We start from the raw sequence: 27,980 nt of genomic DNA, 5'->3' as shown, positions 1-27,980 counted from the left end.
GGAGGGATACTGTGTGTGTTTTGGCTGCCCGATCGGCTCTAACTTAATGTCAGTTGTATTTTAGAGGGAAGATCTGTATATCTCGAGGCACGCCTTAATTATCTGGTTTGTGCATCGTTTTACAGTAAATTTTCTTGTGTGGCATGCGCTTTCTGTGAAGTACAGAAGCATAGGGTGGAGATACAGTGGATGTGGTGAACTCAGAGTGGTTAGTTTTCGCTCATAGTACACATTCAGTTAACTGAATGAGATATTGTTATGTGTCTATATGCAATGAATTTTTATAGAAGATGTTTATTTAAACGCTTTTAGCGCTTGAAGGTTACTCATATCTTATATCTGATATACTATGTATAAGCTTAACAGACACAGCTAAAATATTTTGGCACGGTTACATCATGTCTAGTTAAGCTAATATGTTGATGAATATGTTTTTTCTCCATCCTTATATTTATTTTCATCATATGGAGATACATTCTTTTTGATAATCATTTGCACCATCTGCTATTTATCTACAAACTTGTATCATAGCCACATATTGTTTAACATTGCACAAGCCAAGCACATTCATAGTACCATTTTCTGGTGTGTATATAGTGTTTTAGGCACTCTTGAGATTTTTACATGACACAGTGGTGATGATCCCATTTGATTGCATACTACCAGGAAAATTATGGATTATTTCTTACTACTCATACATATTAGCTCTGTCTCACCCTGGAGAGATAAACATAGCTATATTGGTGCAACATATAATACTTAGCACCACTGATAGACCTATAAACCTATAAAATGCTTTTATGCTGGTTTTCTGGGATTCTCTAGGAATGTTGCATTATGTAACTGAGAACAGCAGCCAATATTTTTGTCCAGCTGATTTGGATATGTCAAAATAATCTCCTGTATGCCACTAGAATGTTCCAGAGGATAGAGATTAAAGGGTTACTTCAAGCTTGACAATAAGCAGGATAGGATACCCACCAGTGAAGTGTACTCATTATGTGGTCAGGCCTGTCCTCAGCAGCATTACATGTTTTTTCTCTGTGTTACAGACCCTTGACATCATAGCTTTAGGTCTGTATCATACCTGTGCCTGGTTAATGCCGTGATCCCCTACACCTTACTAATTCCTATGCTGAATTGTTCTATGCCTTATTTATGAACATCTATGCTTATTTATGTTACCATAATACCTATTCTGATCATGACAAATAAATGTCAAGCACATAACTAGTATGTTAAAAGCATGCCCATAGTACATTATTGTAAGCTCCTTGACCGTTGTATGCATGTATGTACCACAACATTAGGTTAAGGCCCTAAATGTAGACATTGTTAAGAGTTTTACCAACACTAGATATGATGACCCCAAAGGAAAGTCAAGTAATCTTTCACTCCATCCAAAAATAAGATGTTGGGTGCGCTTTCTTTGTTAGATGGAAGCGTGATTATGGATAGAGGCTGTAAATTAATGGATGTTGTAGGGCACAATATATGGATGTACATTATAGAATTAATACCAACAAATTATTGATTATAGGGTTTTATGTCAGTTTTATTTAAATGTTTACTAATAATTAGATATAAGAATCACATGAGGAAAATCATTTTTACCTTATTTACGTTATGCAAAGTTAGGAGTTTGGGTTCAAATAATTGAATAGGGATTGTTTTATGTTGGTCATCTTGTATATAGACAGATGTGTAAATATGTTTAGTGTTATTGACTTGATTTTAGTCCTTTTAAGGATTATGTGTAATTTCTATACTGTTAAATTTGAATACTTGGTAACCAAAATAGTAAATTATATTTTGTTTATTCTTGATTTCACCTTGTCAATAGGGGTTAGGTGGGCAGGCACTAGGGTAAGGACGAGGGTTATGGGTAAATCTTATAATATATCTCTACTTAATTTGTTTCTTCATAAGGTATTCTCATCTAATTATCAGATCAGTTTAGTTATGTTTATTTACTCTTGGTATTATTTTAATTATAATCTAAAAATTATACCATGTTTTAATCACATCAATATTAACAAATCATCTCTTTTATGACAAATTATCTAAAAATTGATTCCTGGAATGTTAGAGGAATCCAAAGTAAATCCAAAAAATCTTTATTATTTCATCTGATATTTAAATCACAAGCTAGTATACGTTTTATTCAAGAGACTCATATCCCTCGGGATATGTGGGACAAAGAGAGAAATAAAAAAATGGATTAAGAAGATAGTAGCCTCTGGGGATTCTTCTAATTCTCGGGGAGTAGCAATAATCATTAAACAAAAATTCAATGGAATTATCATTGATGAGAGATATGATAATGAAGGTAGATGGTGTCTGTTTACTGCTACTATTCATAATTTGGATAAACCAATTCTAGTTTTAAATTTATATGGTCCTTGTAGTCAACAACAGTTTTTTATCTTAAAAATTTATAATATACTCACAGGTTATAAAGATCATTACATTATAGTTGGGGGAGACTGGAATGCGGTAATAAATCCAGAAATTGATCGTACTAGCTGCTCTGCTTCTTATAACCTTCAAGCAACTTTGGCTCTTAATGAATTAATTTTGGAACATAATTTAATTGATCCATTACACTTTATAAAAATATCAAACAAGAAAGATATTTATACCTATTACTCTAAATGCTACCATTCATGGGTTAGATTGGATTTTTTTCTAATTTCTAATAATATCTCAAAATTTATTTCAGACTTTACTATTGAACCTAGATATCTCTCAGATCATTCAAGAATCTTATTAAATCTTAACTTTACCCACAAAATTAAAAATGTTAATAACTCAAATAAATGGTCACTAAATAATAATTTACTCTTAAACAAAGATATTTATATACAGACCTCAGAAATTATTCAAGAAATGGATAATGATTTAGATGCAACAGATATCCCTTATGATATTCAATGGGCTGCATGTAAGGCGAAATTAAGAGGTATGTTTATCAGTAAAGCTGCATACTTTAAGAAACATTACAACAAAAAGGAAGATTTCTTAAAATCTAGAATACATTCTCTTGAAAATCAGTTTAGACTGAGTCAAGACACTAGTCTTGAAAAACAAATATTAGATTATCAAAAAGAATTAATTTTGTTACATCAGAATAACCTTTCTTTAGTTGATCAAAGATTATTAGCAACGTATTCAGAATGGGCTCAAGTTCCTTCTAAAGTTTTGGCTAGAATAATTAAAAATAATATTGAAAAGCCAAACATTTCATCATTAATGTATAAAAATAAATTATATAACACAGATGAAGAGATTATTCATCTTTTCACACTATTTTATACAGAATTATATTCAAAACCATCTAATACATTGAATGACAATCATATAAAAAACTTTCTCAGTTCTTTAAATTTTCCTAAGTTAAATGAAAATGAATATAAAATGCTTTCTGCTCCTTTAACACATCAAGAGATTTCCGATTCAATTGATAGTCTTAAATCTGGTAAATCTCCTGGTCCAGACGGGTTCACACCTGAATTTTTCAAATCTTTTAAATTGGTTATTGTTCCCTTTCTCTTTAAAGTTTATAATTATATAAAAATTAAGGGCATCTCAGATATTCATTGGAATACATCTAAAACCATATTAATTCTGAAAAATAATAAAGAAAAAACTGACCCATCTAATTATAGGCCTATTTTTTTAATCAATGTAGATATAAAAATTTTGGCATCTATTCTGACCAACAGATTGAAAAAAGTTATGCCTTCAATTATTTCTCAAGATCAATCAGGATTTATGTCCCACAGACATACCTGGGATAATACACTGACATTAGAATCTATTGTACATCTTATAAAAACAGATTCTAACCCAATATATGCGCTGATTCTGGACGCATCAAATGCCTTTGATAGAGTCTGTTGGAATTTTCTTTTTCAAACTATGTCATGCTTTAATTTTCCTTTATTCTTCATTAACCTCTTAAAAATTTTATACAAATATATGTTTACTAGACTTTATATTAATGGTTACTTTTCTTCCCCTATAAAGATTACCAGAGGCACAAGACAAGGTTGTCCTCTGTCCCCTTTTCTTTTTAATGTATATCTAGAACCGTTATTGTTGTTTATTACTCAAAACACTTTCCATAATGTCCCTAGGATTCTTAACACAAAAACTTATTTTTCTGCCTTTGCTGATGACCTTGTATTATACTTTCAAACTCCTATATCTGATTTTAGTAAAATAATAAATTCTATTAAGTGTTTTTCTTCTGTCTCGAATTATCTTATAAATCCTGCAAAAACACATATTTTTCCTTTAAATCATCGGTTCCATAAATCGCACTTGTTCTCTGATCAGCAAACCCAGATAGTTTTAGGTATGAAGTATCTAGGAATTAACATGGAACATAACAATCATTCTTCTTTTCAAAATAACTTAAGTAAAGTTTGGAATTCAATAATTTTAGATATTACTAGATGGGAACACCTAAATTTATCACTCTTATCAAAAGCAGCTATAATTAAAATGAATATTTTACCAAAATTCCTATACCAATTTAATTCCTCTGATCAGATAATTCCTAAGTCTTTCTTTGAGAAAGTAAATATAGAGTTAGCTAAATTCTTGTGGTTTCCCAAATCTATTAGAATCTCTTATTCTAGATTATCAAACTCTAAGGATAAAGGTGGGTTGGGATTGCCAAACTTCTATCTTTACTATCTAATTATTTCATCAAATAAGCTCTTAACTATTTCTAATTTTAAAAATAGTAAAGATATTAATTATCCTATATGGGTTAAGATTTGGTACAATTACATTATATCTAAAAATATAAATCCAGAAGCTATTCCTTTTATTTCTCTTGAGATGAAAACTAGCTGTAAAATTTCTATTTTTCTCAAGCAAAAGATTTAAGCTTTTCAAGGTCTACTAAAATGATGTAACCTAGATAAGTATTCTCATCTTTTGCAGCCACTGCATCTAAATCCTAATATAATGATTGATAACTCTCCTTTTAATCTAACAAATTATCCTTCATTAAAAAACTTGAAAGTCTGGGATATCCTGAAATACAATGAACTATCCTTAATAGAACTGCGTAAAATTCTTAATGTAAATTGGAGTCATTCTACAATATTACGCCAACTAAGAGAAATAATTGTGTGTAAATATGAACCTATAGAACTTATAGAACAAGAATTAAATAATCTAAATACGATTATTAAAACCCTATCTTCATCAGGTAAAATGATATCAAGATCCTATAAATTAATAAAGAATCTAGTTCTGGATCAAAACTGTCTTTTCTCAAACAGCTGGTTAAAACATAATTCTCAAATAACTGAAAATCAAAAACTTTTGGCTATCAGATATACTGGGGATTTTATTCCATTTAAGAAACTAATGTACACACAATTAATGATTAACAATGATGCTTATTGTACTCCTTATAAATTAAATAAATTTAATCCTAATAATTCCTCTTCATGCACATGTTGTTCTTATCCCCATGCGGACCTTCTACATATTTTATGGTACTGTCATTTTTCTCATAGATTATGGACCTCTTTGAAAGTAAAAAGAATGGGGTATCATAAATCTACTTTGTCTTGGGAAATTGCTATACTTCACATTCCTATAATTTATCTTTCCAAATTTGACACTCAAGTTATTATTTTTATTTGCTCTTTAATAAAACTTTACATAACTCAAAACTGGCTTGACCGTACTAAACTCAATTGGGATATTTTCCAAAAAATGGCTTTCTTATATATTGATGCTCAAAAAAGCATGGTTAAGAGTCCAAAAAAATGGCTTTCAAAAATTTAGTATTAGAGAAGGTTTTGAGTATTATTAATATTAATACCTTAAATCTTTCTCTGGTCTGGTGTTTTAGAAATGTCTTTATACCTAAAATTGGAATATTACTAAGTCATAGAATCTGTATTTTTAGTTATTTTTAATTTATGGTTACCTATTGTATATATTGTACATATTGAGTGAGGTTATTTTTATTCTGATCTCTTTGTAATACTTCTCTGAGTTGCAAATTTGTTAAATCCAAGTTGTTTTATATTTTTAGTCAACTCCTAAATTGTATTGTTTATAAATCAATAAAAAGTTTATTGACAAAAAAATAGTTGTCTGTGAGCCACTAACTGAAATCTAGTTGTCTGTGAGCCACTAACTGAACTCTAGTTGTCTGGGTTGTAGTCAAGGCTTTATCTATCTGTGTCACAATGCCAAGGCTATTATTTGATAATCTGGTTCTGATATAATTTAACAAATAACTTGTTTTTCTTGATCAAATTTTATTTTTGAGGAAGAAAAGTGAAATCACTTGCTTTGCTAATTCAAAAACTTTTAATCATGCACTATAGTATTATATAAAAGAAACTTGTCTCAAACTAGAAATAAAACATGAAGACATCTTACACCAGAATTTAATATACTTAGACATGACAGAAAATACAAAAAAAAATGGTAGCAATTATTTATAAAAAAAAAAAAACAAACACATTGGATTTATTCCCCTACCACATCACTATACCCAGATTTGACAATGCTGATATTCTAATAACATCCACTAAACTCCACACCTACAAAAGTATAGGGATAACAGATATATATATATCCCCCTGAGCAATAATATATCCACCCTGGAAGGCATCCTTTATTGGATTTCCACCAACATACATCAGGAAAACAATAATTTTAAGAGATTTGAATATAGACTGGATTACTTTAAACTCTGACAACCCAGTAGATAGCTTGCAGCTATATGGCTTTACACAGCTAATCAATTCTTCAACTAGATACAGTAAACACAATACTAAGGAAACTACCCTGGACTGGATACTTGTATCCCAGCCAGATAAGTACTCATCTTTTAGTAATCTACCCAGCTCCTTAAATGATCATCCTCCCATATATTTAATTAGACATCAAACCCAAACTCAATTGAAGCACCATTATAAAGAGATTAAAAATTTAACCAGATTTTAAACTGAAACTTTTATCAACACTTTGCAGCACTACAACTGGATAAAACTGAAACACCTTCCCCTAGATGACAGTCTTCAAATTCAATAATATATTCCTCAGAATACTAAACAAACTAGCCCCAACTAGAATGAAATGAATCAAAAACAACCCTGCTCTTTGGTTTTCAAAATACATCAAACAGTTAATGAAGGAAAGAGATAAAACTTGTAAAACGTTCATAAAGAGCAAATCAACCCCCAACCTACAGCAACTCGGACAGCTAAAAAAACATGATAAATACAGCATAAAACAGGACAAAAAATCCTATTGCAACAAATTCCAGTATGAATATAAGACTAACCTAAAAATATTCTGGACATCAATTAAGAATCTAGTAAAACAATGCAAAATCACGAAACCTACTCCAGTAACCACAAACCAAAATGAAAATACTTCCAATTCTAATTCCCTCTTTATTTAGTCACTTCCTTACTGAAAACCGCTTTACTATCAACCTACCACCTTCTCCCCAAACAACTGCTACAGTCCTCACATCTTTCATCAAAAAAATTCTCCGCAAACTAAAACCTATCACTGTAGCCACTGACCAGCTCCCTCCCGAATACCTCAAGCTTGCCACAGATGCTGTAGCTTATCCTGTGTCCATCTTAATAAATCAGTCAGTAAAACTATGCCCCCACCTTTGGTAAAAGTTATCATACTGATACACAAAGGGAGGCCCACGCACTGACCTCTCCAGCTATTGACTCATTGGAAAACTGTCACTTTCTTCTAAACTCCTGGAAAAGTGTATCCATTCAGAGCTACATAAGTACTTTCTATAACATAATATTTTCTTTCTTTAAGAGCACAGCTTTACACCCCACTGTAGTACCAACTACTGCCTTAAATAAGTTTTATCAATACAACCAACCAAAACAGAAAGTTTGATAACCTAGTATCCACCCTACTCCTTGACTTATCAAAAATTTTTGATACTTTAAGCTACCAAAACTTTCTAGCTAAATTACCAGTGTTAGACCTCAGAGACTTGGCTCTTCATTGGTTCCATAGCTATCTGATAAATAGGCAACAAGCTGTCAAATGGCTAATAACTTCTCCTCTTATCTCCCCGTATCTCTCAAAGTATCTCAAGGATCAATCCTAGGCCCTTTTTCATCTTTTTCATAAATGATATACATACAGCAGCCTTGCATGCAACACTAGTCCAAAATACTGATGACTCTACACTCATAGGAGCAGCTAAAGACCTCCCTGCTCTTCAAGAACAAACACAGTCATTCACCACAATGGCTATAAAATTCCCATCTCCTTCTCAGTGCCAAGAAAGCAAAACTAATATAATTCACCCCACAACAACTCAACACCTAAAAGATCTATTCACTCTAACTCAAAGAACAATACAAACGTCCAACAGGAAACAAATTCTAAACTGTTAGGAGTTATCATAGACAACCCATTGAAATTTGACCATCACATAATTCACTCCAAGCACTTAAAAAAGCAAACCAAAAACTAAGCGGTCTCTACAGTGCTAAACTTTTCTTACAGATTCAGCCAGGAAAAACATTACCTCAGTCTACCTACTCCCAACCCATGTAGATGTTTCCCCACTTCTGACCAGGTTAAACTCCACAGCAACCCTTAAACTTCAACAATGCTCCAATAACATTGCCAGATTTGCCACAAATCTACCCAAAAGCGCACATTACTGCTCAGCACTCAAAGACCTAAACTGGTTTGTGCCATCTCCTTCACTTGCTTACTCACAACTACTAGTAATCCACAAAGTCCTTGATAAATCATAACTATGCCCAAGTTTTGTATCACTCTTACATCCATACACCCCTAATAAATATCTTAGATCCAGGGACAAAATTTACTGACATAACCAAATCCAGAAATTCACCAGGTAATGCTCTCTATTCTAACTGCATCTCCAGGAAGGGGAATTCCATTCCAGCTGCACTGAGAAAATAGAAACCTAAAGTAGTTCAAACTGGAACTAAAGCAATATTTCATGCATTCTTGGCTCTGCTCCTGTGTTACAGCAAGCAAATATCATACCTAGACTTGCAACAATTAATCATCATCATTCAACTATAAAATTACACAAGCCTATGTTTCTAACGAACCAGCACTGCATCCTAAATGTCTTCTTAAGTTTATCCTGTAAAGTTGATCAGTTATGTCTGAATACTATATGTTAATTTCACATTTTTATAAACATGAGTTGCACTCCTTATAAACATTCATTACAAAAATTGTTAAATATTACTGTTCACTGCACAATGTTTCTATTAACTAACTGTGTTGCAATTTTGTTCTCCACAATATTTCTGTATTTCAGTGTTTCTTGTATTTCTAACTGTATTGTATTGTAATTTTTGGCTTTCCTCCTCGGGCCTCTGCTATAAAGATCCTTTATGTCAAGTTGGACTATCCAGGTTAAAAAATCCAATAAATAAATACAGATAGCTCCCAAAAACAGTAGTCACTTATTTTACAAAAAATAAAATTGTCACACTTGGAAAAAAAGTAGCTGGCAAGCTGTGACTTCAGAGTTTTCATTTAGCTAGCAATGTGAAAAATAAAGTTGAAAGTATCACAAGCTATATAGAACACTCAATCATAAGAGGAAGAGGAGGAAGAAACTGCACTGTTATTAAGATAAAGATAAATTTTGTTTTAATTTGTTTGCCATAAATACATGGGGCCAGTTATTTAGAAACCTGATTGCTGAAGCACAGAAAATGTAAAAGTGGGTCTCTGAAGCTTTACGTTCGCATCATTTGGAGCCATTTTTATTTATTTATTTATGTATTTATTTCACATTTGTTAACTGGGTTAGTCCAACTGGGTAAGAAATTACCCATTTTCAGTAGAGACCTGAGGGGAAAAGCCCCAAACAAAACCTACAAATACATACAAATAGAGATAAGTTAACAATAAAAAGAGCAAAATAAATGTATGAATACAATGGATAAGATAAATAAAAGTAATCCAAAGAATAGTACATAGCTATATACAAGGTCAGAAGTAGGAAAGTGCAAAAGAATCTAGGAGTAGAGGAGGAATGAAGTGATCTAGAGGGAGGAGAAAAAAAGAAGAGTAGTAGGATAAAGTAAATTATATAAAGAGGGAGGGTATATAAAGAAGAGCAGGTTGGATAAAGTAAGATAAAGAGGAAAAAGGTCTTCATGATAAGCCTACTGAAGAAATGGGAATATGGAAAGGGAGGAGTTAAGTAGGATGGTTACAGGTACATATAGGGTTGTTATGGAGGTACAAAATAAGGTCATGTTTGAAGTTAGGAAGAGAGGTATGACTTCTAATATGGAGTGGAAGATTATTCCAAATAAGGGAGATGAAGTGTTTATAAAGCATTTTACCTATGTTAATACTGGGTTTATAGACTTGTAGAAAGAGTTTATCAGAGCTGCACAGGAATCGGGGAGGGGTGTATCAGGAGATCAGGTTGGACAGAGATGGACAGTCAGAGTTTGAATTAAGAATTCGGAAAGCTTGGATCAACTGACATTTGGTCAGAAGGTGTGGGAATTCTAGCCAATGTAGTTTTTTGAGAGCAGAACAGTGATGGGATTTATAGGGGCTGCTGGTGACAAATCTGGCAATTTTGTTATATGTTTGGTCAAGTTTTGCCAGCAGGTTATATTGTAAATTGGAAAATAGAGGGGAGCCATAGAGGAGGGCAGGGAGGAGATAGGATTGGGCTAGCAGTAGTTTAGAGTTGGAGGTCAGGAATTTGCTGTTTCTATATAACACGCCCAGTTTTTTTTGTGTTTTCTTTATAGAATGAAGTATGTGGAGGTCTAGTTTGAGCTGGTCGTCAATGATGACACCTAGGAGTTTAGTATGTAAATCTGGTGATATGATGGTGCCATTTAGCAAGGATACGAGAAAGGTGGATTTGTGATGAGCAAGAGCTTCAGGTAGGAATAGTAAGAGCTTAGTTTTAGAGGGGTTCAGGATAAGTTGATTGCTGAAGAGTCACTTCTCAACAGAGTGAAATGAAGACTGGGTGATATGGTGGAGGTTATTGATAGAGTCAGAAATGGAAATCGGAGTTGAATCATCTGCATACTGTATGATAGGGGAGAGATTGCTGGCAGTGTGTATGCCATTGGTGAAAAGGCTGAAAAGGAGGGGGCCAAGAATTGAACCTTGAGGAACACTGGTCTGAACTGGCAGAAAGGGTGAGAAGGAATTTTGCCATTTAACTGCTTGTAAGCGACTGGACAGGTAACTAGAGAACCAATTTAGAGTGGGGATAGAAATGTTCAGCTGAGAAAGTTTTTGAAGTAGAAGCTTGTGAGAAACAGTGTCAAAAGCCTTTGACAGATCTAAGAAAAGGCAAGACACAAGTTTATTATTGTCTCTGGCCTCAGCTACTGTATGAGAGAAGGATAAAAGTGCTGTGTTAGTACTGTGTTTGGGCCTAAAACCATGCTGGGTATTGGTTAAAAGATTGTTTTGAGTAGGGTAGGAAAGCAGTTGAGAATGAATACACTTTTCTATAATTTTGGAGAGGGGAGAAAGAATAGCAATGGGACGGAAGTTAGATGGTTCTGTGGAGTTTCCACCCTTATGTAGTGGGATAGTATAGTATTCCTTCCAAACAGAGGGAAAAATAGATTCTTGGATTGAGCGGTTTATTAGAATGGAGACAGGAAGGGCCACACAGTTAGCAGCAATTCTTAGGAATTGGGAGGGTAGGTTATCAGGGGTGGGGGAACAACATTTGAGTTTACTAAGGAGAGTTTTAATATAACTAACAGATAAAGGTTTGAGCAAGAAGGGGACAGAGAGATTAGAGGAGTCAGATTGGGGGTATGGAGAAAAAGTGGGTGTGGTAATAGAAGTGAAAGTACTGGAAGTGGAATTAGAGGTGGGGTTGGGAATATTAGAGTTGTTAGGTACAAGTTTAGAAATGGTATCAATAGAGTAGTGATTAAAATGAATGTCGGTATCAGAGGGAGATTGATTGGGAAAAGGATTGGGGATTGAGGGTGAGCCAGGGTTGAGAAGAGATTTTTATGGATGACCAGAACTTCTGGGGGTTAGTAGGTTTCTGAGATTGATCAGAGAGGTAAAATTTTCTTCGGTCCTGGCTGACTCTTTTTTTTTTTTTTTTTTTTTTTTTTTTTTGTAAGGTTTCTAAGTTCCACGTAAGATTGAAGGAAGACAGAAGATTTGTTTTTTTGATATTGTTTCCAAGTGTCATCTCTTTTATGCATAAGGTGGAAGGTTTCTTTGGATAGCAGGGGGCATGTTTAGCTTTGACTTTTATTTTACAGTCAGTTCTACAATTAAAGCATCACACACAGAGAAAACTGCCTGATTTTGATAGCACTGATATCGCACAGTGTGAAGCTGAACCTGTAATGCAAACATCCACTCTTACAAACTACAAACACCATGTCGACAGCCTGTCAGTTCATGACTACTAACGTACTTAGCAGAGTTTAAAATGGAAAACTGGAAAGTATGTTAACTAGTTAATTACATTAAGTATAATATTTGGCAAACCTCACTCTGGTGACTAGACCATTGGGTATAAGTTGAAGATTATCAAGTAGGCAGAAGGAAGAGGGAACAATTTCAAGTGTTCATAAGTGATTGTATGGTGTAGCACAGTAACTCATTGGTAGGATCTTTTCCTCAGAGCTCCAGGTCTGAGTTCTGTCCTGACCTCTGGTCACCATCTATGTGGAGTTGTAGAATTTGTATGTCTTCTCCATCCTGTTTGTTTGTTTGTTTGTTTGTTTGTTTTTTTTTCTTCAGAGTACTTCAGGTTAAGGTTAGCACACACAAGAAAGGAGGTGTGGGGGAGCTTCCATCTTACTTGTGTGCTAACCCTAAATGTATCCCCATAAATAAATATATATATATATATATATATATATATATAAATCTGTGTGTGTGTGTGTATGTGTGTGTGTGTGTATATATATATATATATATATATATATATATATATATATATATATATATATATATATATACATACATACATACACACATATATATATACGTGTGTGTGTGTCTGCATGCATGCATGTGTGTTTGTAGCTCTTCTCATGAAACATCCCAGCATGATAGACACATTTTCTCATTAGGTTTAAACTCAATTACTGGCTTCCGTCAGAGCGTGTGACATTTATAAGATGTTTGTTGTCTTGAAGGTATTTCCTCCAAGTTTTGAACAATGAATGCAAGATTCTTCAGCATATCTCTCAACCTGTAGACCTTGAAAAGAGGTACAAAACCCCTTGAAAAGTAGGTGCATCAAGCCAAAAATATAGATGTCTATTTAACATAAAATATGAATACCAAATAGCACATATAAGGTTGGACATCAAGCTGGCACCTCGGCGTTCGTGAAAATCTACTGCCAATCATTAGCGGACCGGAGTTCCGCTGTGGTGACCCCTAACTGGGAAAAGCTGAAAGACAAACAACAACAACAAATAGCACATAACACTTCCCACTTCCATTAGAAAAGTGGAATACTACCCAGAAATGTTTAAAAACAGAGTGACAAAAAGGATGGAAAAATATAAGTATATTATCAAAGAGATAGTGTAAAATCTGTAGAGTTTTATAAACTGCACTGCAAAATTCTACCACACAATGTCATTTCTTTTTGCTTCTGAAAAAAAAGGAAATGTAAGATGTTCATAGGTAGGTACTAGGCTATTGGCCCTGGGGCCTATACAAGCCTAGCCACAAGGGTACCCTGGCTTGCACCACCCAGAAAATTATTTTCCTGAGCCCCTGTCAAGCAGAGCTACAAAAGTGATCCCCGGGGTGAATTTCCTATTTCCCATCCAATCATCAAGGTTTTTCTTGAAGAGTGCTAGTGAGGAGCTTTGTTTGATGTAGATAGGTAGTTTGTTCCAGAGTATAGGAAGTCTCTGGGATAGGAATCTATCCCTCCAGCATGGTCTGTTTATTGTGGTGACCAGGTTTAGGTCCCTAGAGCATGTAGCTCAGAGGGATTAGGTTTTCTTTAAGTGGAGCATGTCCAACAGCTCTGGGTTTGACATAGCTTTGCATGTAAGGCAGAGATCATCTCTAAGTAGGCGATATGCGATGGAGTACATCTGGAGTTTTTGGAGATGGTCTGCATAGGGTATCTGTTTGAGGCTGATAATCCTCTTTGTGAGGTATTTCTGTGGCCTTTCCAGTTGCTGCAGGTGTCTTGTGGGGTACATACCAAAAGGGGCATTGTACTCTATAATAGGTCTAATGAGTGATGAGTAGAGGGGAACAATGACCTCTTTTTTCCTGGATGAAAAACCTTTTGTGATGAGGTGTGCCACGTAGAAGGATTTCCTGACTACTGTGGCGATGTGGTTATCAAAGGAGAGGCTACTGTCCACCTGTGTCCCAAGGTCTCTTATCAGACTTTCTGTGCTAAGTAGACTACCACCTATGTGGTAGCTCATGGGTATGGAGTTTTTACCAAAGGGGATGACCATGCACTTTTTGACATTGAGCTTAAGGCCATGGCTTTGACACCAGGCCTCTGTCTCAGTGAGGCCCTTTTGTAGGATGTCCACATCTTTAGGAGTTTCAATTATGGCTCCCAGTTTGCAGTCGTCTGTGAACTTCATTAGCCAAAGACCTTCTGTGTTGGCCTGTACTTCAGAAAAGTAGATACTAAACAGGAGAGGACCCAGGACCAAACCCTGTGGTACTCCACTTGTCACTGGTCTGAAGTCGGATTTGGAGTCTGCAACTTTCACAGTGTGGATTCTGTCAGTGAGCCAGTTGGCAACCCATCTTGTGACATAGGGATTTATACCTATTTTAGTAAGTTTATCTGTGATTCCAGAGTGTGGGGTGGTGTCAAAAGCCTTGGCAAGATCTAGATAGGCTGTGTGAACCACCTTACCCTCATCTACAGCTTTGGTGACTACTTCAAAGAAGTCAATCAGGTTTAGGAGACATGATCTGCCTTTTACAAACCCAAAGTGGGTGGGGTCCAGAGTTTGGAAATTCCCTGTGTCTTTGTTTATAAGTTCCATGATAATACGTTCCATGGCTTTGCAGACCAGGCTCATTAGGCTAATGGGGCAGTAGTTCCTGGGGTCCATGGTGGCTCTCCCTTTGTGGAGTGGAATAACTGTCGCTGTGCTCCATTCTGTGGACACAAAGCCTGAGGTGAGGCTATTATTGAACATGGTGCTTAGGTGGGGTGCCAGTTCATTCTGTAGTTCATGTAGAATGCAGCCTGGGATGTTGTCGGGTCCCATGGATGCTGTGTTCTTGGCTTTGTAGAGTGTGGTTGTAACCTGTTCAGCTGTTATTACAGGAACTTTGCATTCTTCTGGTATAGTGATGGGCGGGTGAGGGGGGGGTAAAGTTAACACTGAACCTATCTGCCAGGATATTGGTAATATCTGTTGGTTCTGTGTATTTAGTGCCATTGTGCTGTAGCTAAGAGCAGATCTGAGTGTTGCCATTGAGATTCTTGACATAACTATAGAATGCTTTGTGGTTGTCTTTAGAATCAGTGGTGATTTTGTTTTCATGACTAGCTTTGGAGGATTTTATGTGGGATCTCAGCTTCCTACTGAGGCTGACCAGGGAGTTCTTCCAGTCATGGGATTTTACTCTTCTTTGCAACAGTTTCTTTCTTCTGTTGTAGAGTTTGTTTATGGCAGGGGACCGCCAGATTGGCTTCCTTTTTTTGGAGGATAGCATCTTGGTTCTGTTAGGGATTGCACGATCCATGTACTCGTGTAAGTGCTTATAAAGTGCAGTTGTATAGGATTCCGCAGTTGCACCTCTATTGTCCATCTGCATGGGTGTCTTGAAGTTTGCCACCTCTGTCATAAGAAGCATGAAGTCGACTTTGGAGAAATTTTTTACAGTGATTTCACCAATGGGGGGTGGGGGCGGGATGTGGATGTCTAGACTGATTAACTTGTGATCGTATCTGACCACTGAGGGATTGACTTCTGGTGTGGAACATTGGTCACCCATGTTAGTAATGACCAGGTCTAGGATATTGCTGCTCCTGGTGGGGGTGTGGATAAGTTGATTCAAGGCGTTGGAATTTATGAATTCCAGAAAACGTTGAGCAAAAGAGTTGGTACATGAGTAGTTTCCCCAGTTAATTGTGGGGTAGTTGAAATCGCCCATTATTAGGGTGTTGGGTTGTACCCTAATATTTTCCAGAGTATCAAGGAATGAGGAGTGGGAATCCTGGGGGCATGATATGGGATCTGTAGCAAGCTACAACTTGGATTGCGGTCTTGCCCAGAGTTAATTGCACTTGGATAATCTCAGATGCATTATGCTGAGCAATCAGCCTAGAGGTGTGGGTATCCCTAATAAAAATGGACACGCCACCACCTTTAGTGTTTCGGTCCAGGTTAGGTGGCTGAAAGGTGTGATATGAGTTATAGCCTGGTAATGTGTCTTATTTCTTTAAATGATTGATGCCACTTACATGTTGGTCATGTTGAGCAGTTTTTTGTGTAACGTTTAGCTGCAAAAATCATGTGCATTGAGCAGGGGGATTCAAAAATTATGTGAATGGGAAATCAAGCCTGAAAAAAGGGACATACCTCCAACAGGTACATCATGTGCAAGGTTAAATCAGGCCTGAAAATAGGAATGTTCCTCCAAAAATAGGGATAGTTGTGCGGTATGTCCTGCACACTGGACCTTTCTCTAGCATTGCAAAGAACTGTTTTCTTATTCTCCTCCTTACTTGCTGTACCACTCCCAGTGGAGAGTGGAATAACTACAGCTAAACCACTACAAAACCAGCTCAGGACAGCAACCCACAGAAGTCAAAGCACTTTTAGTAAGCATTGCCTAGCCAGCAATATGATAGCATTGCAAGTTCACCCTTGGGGTAATAAGATGAGTAAGGCATTAATAAAAGCCCATATCCCTGTAACAAAATGATGGTTGAGAACCTATCTTGGGGCAATAAAAAGAGTAAGAAATTAACTGCCCAAGCCCTCTCCCCATTGATTAATGAATGGGTGAACTGGTAATGAGGGGCTACAGTCATCCAAAAAGAGCAAAATATAATATACCATAATATAATATATTGGTGCTCATTGAAAACAAAATCAGGACAACATGACAGAAATATTAACATTAATATTAATGAGAAAACCCTACAGAGTATATTATGGAGAGCTGTTTAGTCAGAGTAATGCATCAAACAAATTTTGTTGCAATTGCCAGAGGAGATGGAAAGAGTATAAGGTGAATGTGATAGGTTAGTAATATCTAATAGATAATGTACTGCTGGACAATTGCAGATTGCCCATTGCCATGCTGTGGTCCAGCATTCAAGAATTAAGTCATTATAGTTAACTATTGACCCAAACTGTCAAAACTGGGGGATATCACTGCTTAGAAAGAATGGGATTTGTAAAAAAAATTGTTTGACTATCCTCATAACTATATGAAATACTGCAAATGGGACACTTCTCCCAGATGGTGATGGAATGCAGTTTAGACCACCAACACCATATCATATATATATATCTATATATCTATATATATATATATATATATATATATATATATATATATCATAGTTCTCAACCTTCCATCACCAAAATGAGGAACACTCGCCTTCATAATGTGGAACAAATGGGCAAAATGTGGAACACATACTAATGGCTTACTAACAACTTCAACTAGGAATGTCACAGGATGGTTAAAATATGCTGGTTTTAAAGAAGATCATTTAATGAATTAATATGATTAATTTCAATTTACCATGGATGTCACTTAAAAAAATTCCTAACACTGAATGTGTGACTGACTCTTTCAATGTGGAACTTTGAGGAATTTGAAGGAACATGAACTTTTTAAGACCCCAAATGAGGTGCATTCCTCATAATGAGGTACACTTGAGAGGTGTGATATCTATATCTACATCTATATATATATATATATATATATATATATATATATATATATATATATAGATATATATATCTAAAGATACAGATATATATATATATAGATATATATATATATATATAGATATATATATATATATATATATATATATATATATATATATATAGATAGATAGATATATATATACATATATATAGATAGATAGATAGATATATATATATAGCAGGCAAACCAGCATAACATTTTTTTTCTTTATTAAATTATCACATATGACATAGGCAATCTCACATTTATATACATGAAAAACAGACAACATTGACACCACTACACCACTCTAGTTGCAAACATTATACATCACAGACAATACTGAAACAACTGCAGTTGCAAACATTATACATAACTTATAATCTATCCAGTCATTGTTAGTTAAGCATTATATGGCTCATTCAAATCCTGCCTCTTAAATCTCATTCCTTCTCTGTATATATTGTTCCCACAATTCCCATTTTTTTCTATGTAACATTAGTCACTAACTGATATTGTGTGTACATGTGTGCCTATTACTACTGAAAGCTTAATATCCTGAAGATGGTTGCAACAGCTATACATTCCACCTTGTGAGACTTGTCTTGTGTTGTCTTCCAAGATTTACCTGCACTAGGGATAAGCTACTATTCATGTCATTGGTACAAAATCCGGGTGCTATCTTTGATAACAAACTGACACTAAAGGACTAGGTTTGCGTGTACTCAAACCTTCCTCTTTCATCTCAAGAACATCATCTTACTTAAGCGTGTTATTCCACCTGCAGACCTTTCTGTAGTGATAACACCTCCTCTTTATCAGGGACTTCCTAATTCTGAGCTGCACTGACTGCAATTTGCTCAAAACTCTGCTGCCCGGTAGGCCTGTTTACTAACTGGGATGCCTGTATACAAACCTTTTATACCAGCCCAGCATGAGTTATGCTATCTGCCCATCTGACAGAGGATCATCTGCAAAGTTTTGGTCATGGTGTATTTAGTCTTACAAAACTTTTCCTCCCCACCTATGGGCCCTTCTGGTATGGCGCAAGCTGGTCTACCCCCTGATGATTAGTCTTGCAGGGGCTACTGGCTACTCTGGAGGTGTGGCTTGAGACCTCAGGAATTCATGTCTCTCAGGGCACATGCCTTTGGAATATGCCACTTTAATGGCTGAGAGGGTCCCAGCCTTAAGTGTTTTCAAGACATCTTTAAAAACTCATCTCTATGAACTTCCAACATATCTGATTTCCCTGCTCTATTTGCAGCACTAATTTCCCCGGACTTTTTGGTTGAACTTTTTCTTTTATCCACTATGTTCTACGTTTTGTGGGCCCCTCTAACCAGTTGTCGCTGATGTCTGCCTATACTTCCATTTATTTTATTTATTTATTTATTTTATTTTACATTTGTTTACCGGGATAGTCGGCTGGATATATGTCCATTTTCAGCAGAGTCCGGGGAGAAAAGCTCCAATAGACAATAGTACAGAGATTACACAACAAGTTAGATACATAGAAAATATGACAAAGAGTTACATACAAAGGTTTAGTAATGTTCACAAAAGGGACTCACAATTTACATGATCAGACACATTAAAGCAAAAATCATCAGACTGGTACAGAATGTAGTTGTAACATTAGTCACTAACTGATATTGTGTGTATGTGTGTGCCTATTACTACTGAAAGCTTAATATCCTGAAGATGGTTGCAACAGCTATACATTCCACCTTGTGAGACTTGTCTTGTGTTGTCTTCCAAGATTTACCTGCACTAGGGATAAGCTACTATTCATGTCATTGGTACAAAATCCGGGTGCTATCTTTGATAACAAACTGACACTAAAGGACTAGGTTTATGTGTACTCAAACCTTCCTCTTTCATCTCAAGAACATCATCTTACTTAAGCGTGTTATTCCACCTGCAGACCTTTCTGTAGTGATAACACCTCCTCTTTATCAGGGACTTCCTAATTCTGAGCTGCACTGACTGCAATTTGCTCAAAACTCTGCTGCCCGGTAGGCCTGTTTACTAACTGGGATGCCTGTATACAAACCTTTTATACCAGCCCAGCATGAGTTATGCTATCTGCCCATCTGACAGAGGATCATCTGCAAAGTTTTGGTCATGGTGTATTTAGTCTTACAAAACTTTTCCTCCCCACCTATGGGCCCTTCTGGTATGGCGCAAGCTGGTCTACCCCCTGATGATTAGTCTTGCAGGGGCTACTGGCTACTCTGGAGGTGTGGCTTGAGACCTCAGGAATTCATGTCTCTCAGGGCACATGCCTTTGGAATATGCCACTTTAATGGCTGAGAGGGTCCCAGCCTTAAGTGTTTTCAAGACATCTTTAAAAACTCATCTCTATGAACTTCCAACATATCTGATTTCCCTGCTCTATTTGCAGCACTAATTTCCCCGGACTTTTGGTTGAACTTTTTCTTTTATCCACTATGTTCTTTGTTTTGTGGGCCCTCAGTTAGCCGCTGATGTCTGCCTATACACTTCCATTTATTTTTTATTTTTTTATTTATTTTATTTTACATTTGTTTACCGGGATAGTCGGCTGGATATATGTCCATTTTCAGCAGAGTCCGGGGAGAAAAGCTCCAATAGACAATAGTACAGAGATTACACAACAAGTTAGATACATAGAAAATATGACAAAGAGTTACATACAAAGGTTTAGTAATGTTCACAAAAGGGACTCACAATTTACATGATCAGACACATTAAAGCAAAAATCATCAGACTGGTACAGAATGTAGTTGAGTATTAAACGTTAAGATATTATTCAGATATGATTTCATTTTAAAGCTTAATCAGGTTTGGTACATCCCTTGCTTAGCCCATTCACTGCTCTTACCATCCTTATTACTGGAAAGGAGGCTAACAAAATTCTGTACTGACCATGCAGATGGTCCCTCCCTCTCCAGACATAGAATGACCTTGTGGTCTACTACCTTCAAGACTTCCAGACCCCTCTTCCTTAACTGTCTTGACAAGAGTCTGGCAGAATCCTGCTGTAACCCTACAGGTGAGATCTCCTTCTACAGGAGAGAATGATCTAAGGATCTACTCCTTCTAAGACTGCCAGTACCCTTTTAAGAGAGGCGAGATCTGGGAGAAGAGTGTCATAATACACAGCAGGGTGGAGACTCTGTAACTGAGTGGATCTGCCATGATTTCATGGACATCCCTTCTCCTACTGTCAGCTCGATCATACCCCCCTTCACACTCAACCATTGCACTACTTAAACCCAGGATGAGGTCACAGTCAGGGCTCCATCCCTGTATGCCATCCCACTGAGGCATGATGCATATTTTAACCACACATTTTATCTTCTTTTTGTTTTTCTATGGTTTCAGCTTTTTGTATATCTGCTCTCATATTTACTATGATATTCATCATGTCATCTGTCCTTTATGTATACTCCCTTCATTTAGCTTTTTCTGTCTTGAAATTGTTCTACATAGGAATTTAGAAAATGTAACTGTGTACATGCTATATCTTTTACCAGACTATATCTGCAAGAGTGTGATGGAGGCAATCCCAGTGCCTTATTGAAGGCCTGCAATCAAGCTTTTACTACTGCATTAGATTTTATTGCCCCAGCTCGTGTATAACCAGTCTAAGATGGGAATCATGGGCCCTAGTTGTGACTGTGATTCTATGCATTTTGACTTTCTAGTACTGCATTTTATAGCATAGGCTTCAGATTTGCTGCACTGAAACCAGCTCTTCACTGAGATCTCAGGCATCCATTGCTTCCAACTAACTCTAACTGCCTGTTTTTGCTCTTATATTGCACTTTTAATTTGTATTTGCATTCTACTGTCTGTCTGAATTGTCTGAACTGTTTTTTTGCCACATTTTACTGTATGCTGTACTAGTTCAGCTGTAGCATAGCCCAGATTGGCCTGCGGCAACATGGTACCCACTTCTAAGAGGTCTTGTAAAGAAGCCTCCCATGGCCTTTACTCCTGATTCCTCATCTGTTATCTCAGAAGGACGGTCATCTGCTCAATGTCAAGCTTCAATCTCTTCATCTCACAGCTGGCATATTCTGTGTTAATTTGGAGATTTCAGAGCCTAATTTGAGTGTGGCTCTTCAATATCTTACTGAATTGGACAACGATTTTGTCTTTCTCTCTTCTAAGATTCATGCTGCAATTTCATAGCTCAGCTATGATTGACCCCACCTTTGTTTTGAAAAACACTCTACAACCTTTTGAGCCTGCAGCTACTGCTGGAATTGAAATATTTGTCATGGAAGACTGCTTTTCTGTTGGCTATTACTTCTGCAAGAAACTAATCCTTTTATGCCTAAGGTGGTTTCTGGGTGTGGCTTTTAAAAAACTATTCATTGCCTCACGTTTTTGCAGATCCTCAAAATAAAGGGGAAAAGATTTTGCACACTTTAGATGTACACAGGCAATTATTTGAGCAGGACTAAAGATTTTAGGCAGTCTCAGCAGTTACTTGTTTCTTTTGTTGAGTTCACAGGGCAAGCCTGTGTCAAAACAAACTATTTCTAGGTGGATTGGCTTTTGCATTGTTATTCCCATCATGGCAAAGAGGTTCCAGCTGGGATTAGGCCTCATTCCACTAGGGCTACACTCTTCAACAGCATTTCTAAGGGGGGGCACCTATATATTCTGGAAGCAGCTACTTGGAGTTCAGTGCATACTTTCTCTAGGCATTATCACCTGCCTATATACTCTAAGACTAGGCTGGTTTTGCCACAGCTGTTTTACAAGGCATGTTGTCAGCTCCTGCTACTTTATAATTTGCCAGCCTCCTTACCTCTGCTTTGGGATTTTTGTACCTACCATAAATGTAGATGTTCGAGGATTCCCTTGCTGCAGTCCAATTCTACTCCCTCCTTCCCCTCTGGTTTCAGTGGTGTGTGTAGGTGAGTTTACATGCTTATATTTTTGTATATATTGCTATATATATTGTACATGTTTTTGGTGCAGGTTGTTTTGGGACTTGTCTTTTGGGTCTTCTGACATCTGGGGCAAGAAAAGACTGAGGAAATGGCGCCGGTCATGCGCATTAGTACCAGCGTACATTGACTGACCGACTATACCAATAGTGTCAGACTGCAGCAAGGGAATCCTCGAACATCTACATTTATGGTAGGTACAAAACTGTACTTTTCCAGGTTTGCTGTTTATGGGTCTGTTTTGTAACTTCTGAGCATCAAATTCAAGCCATCTTTGTTGATGAAGGCCCTTCTGCACTCTTGTGGGAGGAGAGGGCTGTCTGGGTCCCATATAACTAGAGCTCAGAGAGAGCATCCTTATTGGTTAGACTGAGTCAAAAGGGTTATTTCTTGTTTTATTTAAGCCCTGCATTTGCACTTGTTTGCATGTAGCACACAATGTGCACTGCAGCGTAGCAGTGGTTACTTTTGGTGGTTATAGACACAAATGTCTGCTTGTCAGATTTTCCCTTAACACTTTGCTTGTGGTCCTCCAGAAGTTTTTTATGGCCCTGCTCTACTGTCCGGTGGAATACTAAGCCTAGCCTCAGAGGTACCAACACACCTCTCACCCACTAGCCATTCCTAAGCACAACCTCTTTTCCTGACCATATAAATTTACCTAACGCTATGGACAAACAGTTTCCCACAGTTTCTCCAGCCAGCTTGGTCAACATGGACATCCTGAGGCAATGTAGCAACTGTCTCATGTCCACCAACAACTCGCAACTCCTAGTCCACACAAACTGAACATGTAGAGATGCAGCTATATTAAGAACCTTGAATCCATGCGCTCTCACACACAAGTCAGTACATATGGCAATGAGTGGGTTGTCAGCATGCACACCTCACCTCCTGCTCCACCAAAACCCACATCACAGATACCTACATATGCAGAGGTCCTCACCAGAAACATACCTAAACAGCATAGACCTCCCAAACACAAACATAAGCATGCTACACATAATACTTCCTCTGCAGAACACAATGCACATAACAGCTCATGCACCAGTTTCTCACAAGTTAAGCCCTTAAGGCAAAACACAAAACCAAACATATTAGTCATAGGTTTCCATTTTGAGACACACACATGTCATCTCACCAGGCTGGATAAGGAAAAGGTCACTGTGAACTGTCAGGTGCCAGGATCCACCATATCACACATGCACTCAAGTCTCTCAACAAGTACAGTTATGACTCCATCATAGTCCATGTTAATGTGAACAACTGGAGATGTACCTCTCTGGACTATATGAAGAGAGACATGACTGAGCTCTGAGAATATGTGTCTCAGGAAGATATGTCCCTAGCCTTAAGCAGCATTTTTCCTTCACCTCGGATGATGCCTCAATACAAACAGAAAATGATTGACTTCAATAATTGGCTTAGTTTCTGGTGTCATTATAAGGGGATCCAGTAACTGTCAGCCTGGAATGACATGATCGGCAGACCTTGATGCTTTGCCAGAGATGGTCTTCATCTGTCACCTCTAGGATTTTGGCTACTGGGTAAGGCTCTTGCCACCCCCATATTGTCTTTTTAGGCAGTGTCTCCAGGACAAAATTCCAGATATAAAAAGTCCATTTAAAAACAACCTCAAGGTTATGCTGCTAAATGCTAGGAGTCTTAACATGAAACTGCACTCAGTGGAAGCAGTTCTCACCTTGGAAGATGCAGACATTTGTGCAGTCACAGAGACCTGGATCAAGGCTGTGGAGGGCACCCCAACCATACCAGGTTACACTTCCTTCCACATGTTCAGGCCACAAATTCAAGGTGTGAACAACTAAAGGAGGCTGTGTATCAGTATTCATTAAAGATAAATACATATCCAAATTGGTTAAACAGTGTGATTCCCTGAAGATACTTCAGGTGCAATTAACTGTTGGTAGGACATCTATTCAAGTCATTGTCAGCTACAGTACCCCCTCCATGAATCAGGACACCCACTCTGCCTATTTGTATCTACTTGAGCCTATCATGATACATCCAAACACCATGGTTTTGGGTGACTTTAACTAACCATCCATTGACTGGTTAAATTACTCGTGCTGAAACTTGCTTGCCCAAAGGTTACTCGACTTTAACTACAATGCCCTAGACCAGTTTGTTAACACCCCTACAAGGGTTGCTAACATCTTGGATCTGGTGCTTACCAATATAGGGACCACTGTAGCACCCCCATTGTGAGGTCTTCCCTGGTGAGATCTGACCACAAATCAGTCTCATTCAAAGTAACTATCACACCCCCCTCCCAACAGCAACTAAACTAAACAATTTCTCCAAAGCATACTATAACCTATTACGGAATGGTATAAATAGTTTCACTTAACCCCCCCCCCTCAGATGGAACTGGCAACTATGCTGAGTTCTACACCAATGCTTTATACAAACACCTGCATAACTGCATTGACTCAGCCTTACCTGATAGGATCAAGACAAGCTCCTCAAGGAAGGGCAAACCTGTCTGGTGGACAACTGCCATTAGCAGACTTTACAATAAGAGGAACAAATGCTGTCTAAGAGTAAGAGAGAGCGAGCCCTAAATTGGAAACACTCCCTTCTCAGCTTAAATAAGCAAATAAGACTTACTGTGAAGCCCTCCAAAGCTAACTATGAATCCAAATTAGTTTCCTCAACTAAGGACAACGATAAGGTGTTCTTTAGTTACATCCATAACCTAAAAGGAAAGACCCAGATTTATGCAGAACTGGTAGTTAATGATTCCAAATATACTGATCCTGTGGACATAGCCAACTGTTTCTGTGAAAACTTCACTCCCCTGTCCCTGCCACATGCACCCCATGAGATCCCTACCACCTGTCTCCTACCTTGTATCTCTAAAGAGCAGGTTATAAATGCCCACTCTAAGGCCAAAAACACAGCATCTATGGGACATGATAACATCCCTGGCTGCATCCTACATGGTCTCCAAAAAGAATTAGCAACACCATTGGGTACTCTTGTCAATCATAGTCTAAGCACAGGCTTCATTCCAAATGAATGGAAAATGACCATCATTATTCCCTTGACCAAAGGTGGTGCCTCCACTGACCCTGGGAACTATAGGCCTATTAGCCTGACTAGATTTATCTGCAAGGCCATGGAGTGAATCATCATGAACCTTATCAACAAAGATATAGGTAATCTCCAAACACTTGACACTACTCAGTTTGGATTTGTCAAAGGGAGATCATGCCTCTTAAACCCGGTGGACTTCTTTGAGATAGTCACCAAGGCCCTGGATGAGGGGAAATCTGTGCATACAGCCTACCTAGACTTAGCCAAGGCTTGTGACACTATCTACCACTCAGGCATCATTGACAAACTCACCCAGCTAGGTTTCCACCCTTATATCATTAGATGGGTCACTAACTGGCTCACTGATAAAACCTATATAGTCAAAATAGGGGAATCCACCTCCAACAGCAGCCTGTAACCAGTGGTGTTCCACAGGTAACAGTCCTGGGACCTCTACTTTTGGAATCTATTTCTCTGAAGTACAAGAAAAAACTAAAGTTCTGTGGCTGACAAAGTTTGCTGATGACTGCAAACTGGAAGCTGTCATAGAATCTCCAAATTATGTAAACATCCTACAAGATGGTCTTACACAAATGATTGGGGCCAAAGTCATGGCCTTAAACGCATTGCAAAAAATGTATTATCATCCCTTTTAGTAAGAGTGACATTCCTGCTAACTACCACATTAATAGTAACACCCTAAGTATGCACTCAGTGGTGAAAGACCTGGGCACACAGGTTGACAGCAACCTTACCTTAAATCACTATGTCTCCACAGTGGTAAGAAGGGCATTCTATATTGCTCATCTCTTAAGTAAGGGCATTGCCTCCAGAAAAAAAGAAGTTATAACCTTCCTGTACTCTTCCCTCATCAGGCCAATAACTGAGTACAACACTCCTTTTGTTATGTACCTTTCCAAGCACCTGCAGCAATTGGAGAGACCAAAAAGGTTCCTTACAAGGAAAATTCAAGATCTCCAGCATCTGTCCTATGTAGATTGTCTGAAATCACTGTCACTTTATTCTGTTTCATACAGACTACTCAGAGGCGATCTCTGCCTTGCATATATGACAATCTCTGACTCTGCTTTATTGGAAAGGCTTCATATCCGCAAGTCAAATAGTACATGGGTTATTCACTCTAAAGACCTTAACCTGGTATGTGACATTAATAAAATCTGCTGGAGGGACAGATTTTTCTCCCAGAGGTTAGAACACCTTTGGAACAGACTCCCACTTCATGTCAAACAGAGCACTTCACTAGCCCTCTTCAAATGTAATTTGGACAATTGGATGGGTAATGATATATTCACCCTGGGGGTTCCACCTATGTCCCTCTTGGACAGGGGCAATAGGTGCTGATTATGGAAATAAGGGTAGAACTTGTCTTGGCTTGTAAGGGCCCTAGGACCATTAGCCTAGTAACTAGTGATCCTAGTATGAGTCCTTGAGATGAGGTGGGCACAGCTTGCAGTGCCTATGGAACTGGACCTAGCTTTTTCAGAACAAAGTCATTCTAGCATGCAGAAATATCTCATCAGGCCCATCATTCAGTACAATGCCCCCTTCAGTATGTACCTGACAAGGCACACGCAACAACTAGTACATCAACAGACGTTCCTCATAAAAAGAATACAGGGCATAAACAACATGTCCTACGCAGATTGCCTCAAAGCCCTGTCAACCAGACTGTTGAGTGTTGCATAAAAGGCATCCTCATATCTCACTCTGATGAACCTTTTGCATATCCGCAACAAATAACATCAGAATTACTCGATCTAGGTATTTAAACTTTGCTTGCGACATAAATAGAACATGTTGGAGGGACAGGTATATATCTGAGGGAATTCCCCTTCTCTGGAGCAGGCTTCCCATCCATATGAAGAAGAGCTCTTCCCTGATCCTATACAAGAGAAACCTGGACCAATGGATGGGAAACTGGAAATACACCCCAGGTCTAGCAATTATGTTTCTAATGGACAGAGGCAACCTGTAAATCTTGCCCCAGCTTACACATAACCTGGGGCCTGA

The 27,980-nt window shown here is 37.5% G+C and overlaps 1 protein-coding gene across 1 annotated transcript in view; it reads right to left on the bottom strand.

The window, feature by feature from the left end:
• Nucleotides 1–27,980, bottom strand: part of LAT2 (linker for activation of T cells family member 2) — a 412,539-nt gene that overhangs the window by 229,440 nt on the left and 155,119 nt on the right. The gene's annotated exons all lie outside the window — the stretch shown is intronic.

The sequence above is a fragment of the Protopterus annectens genome, chromosome 13.part0 (assembly GCF_019279795.1).
Source record: "Protopterus annectens isolate FY-2018-M chromosome 13.part0, PAN1.0, whole genome shotgun sequence".
In the NCBI taxonomy this organism is placed as follows: domain Eukaryota; kingdom Metazoa; phylum Chordata; order Ceratodontiformes; family Protopteridae; genus Protopterus; species Protopterus annectens.
Note: the sequence above shows the minus strand (reverse complement) of the source record. Positions and strands in the feature narration are given on the sequence as shown.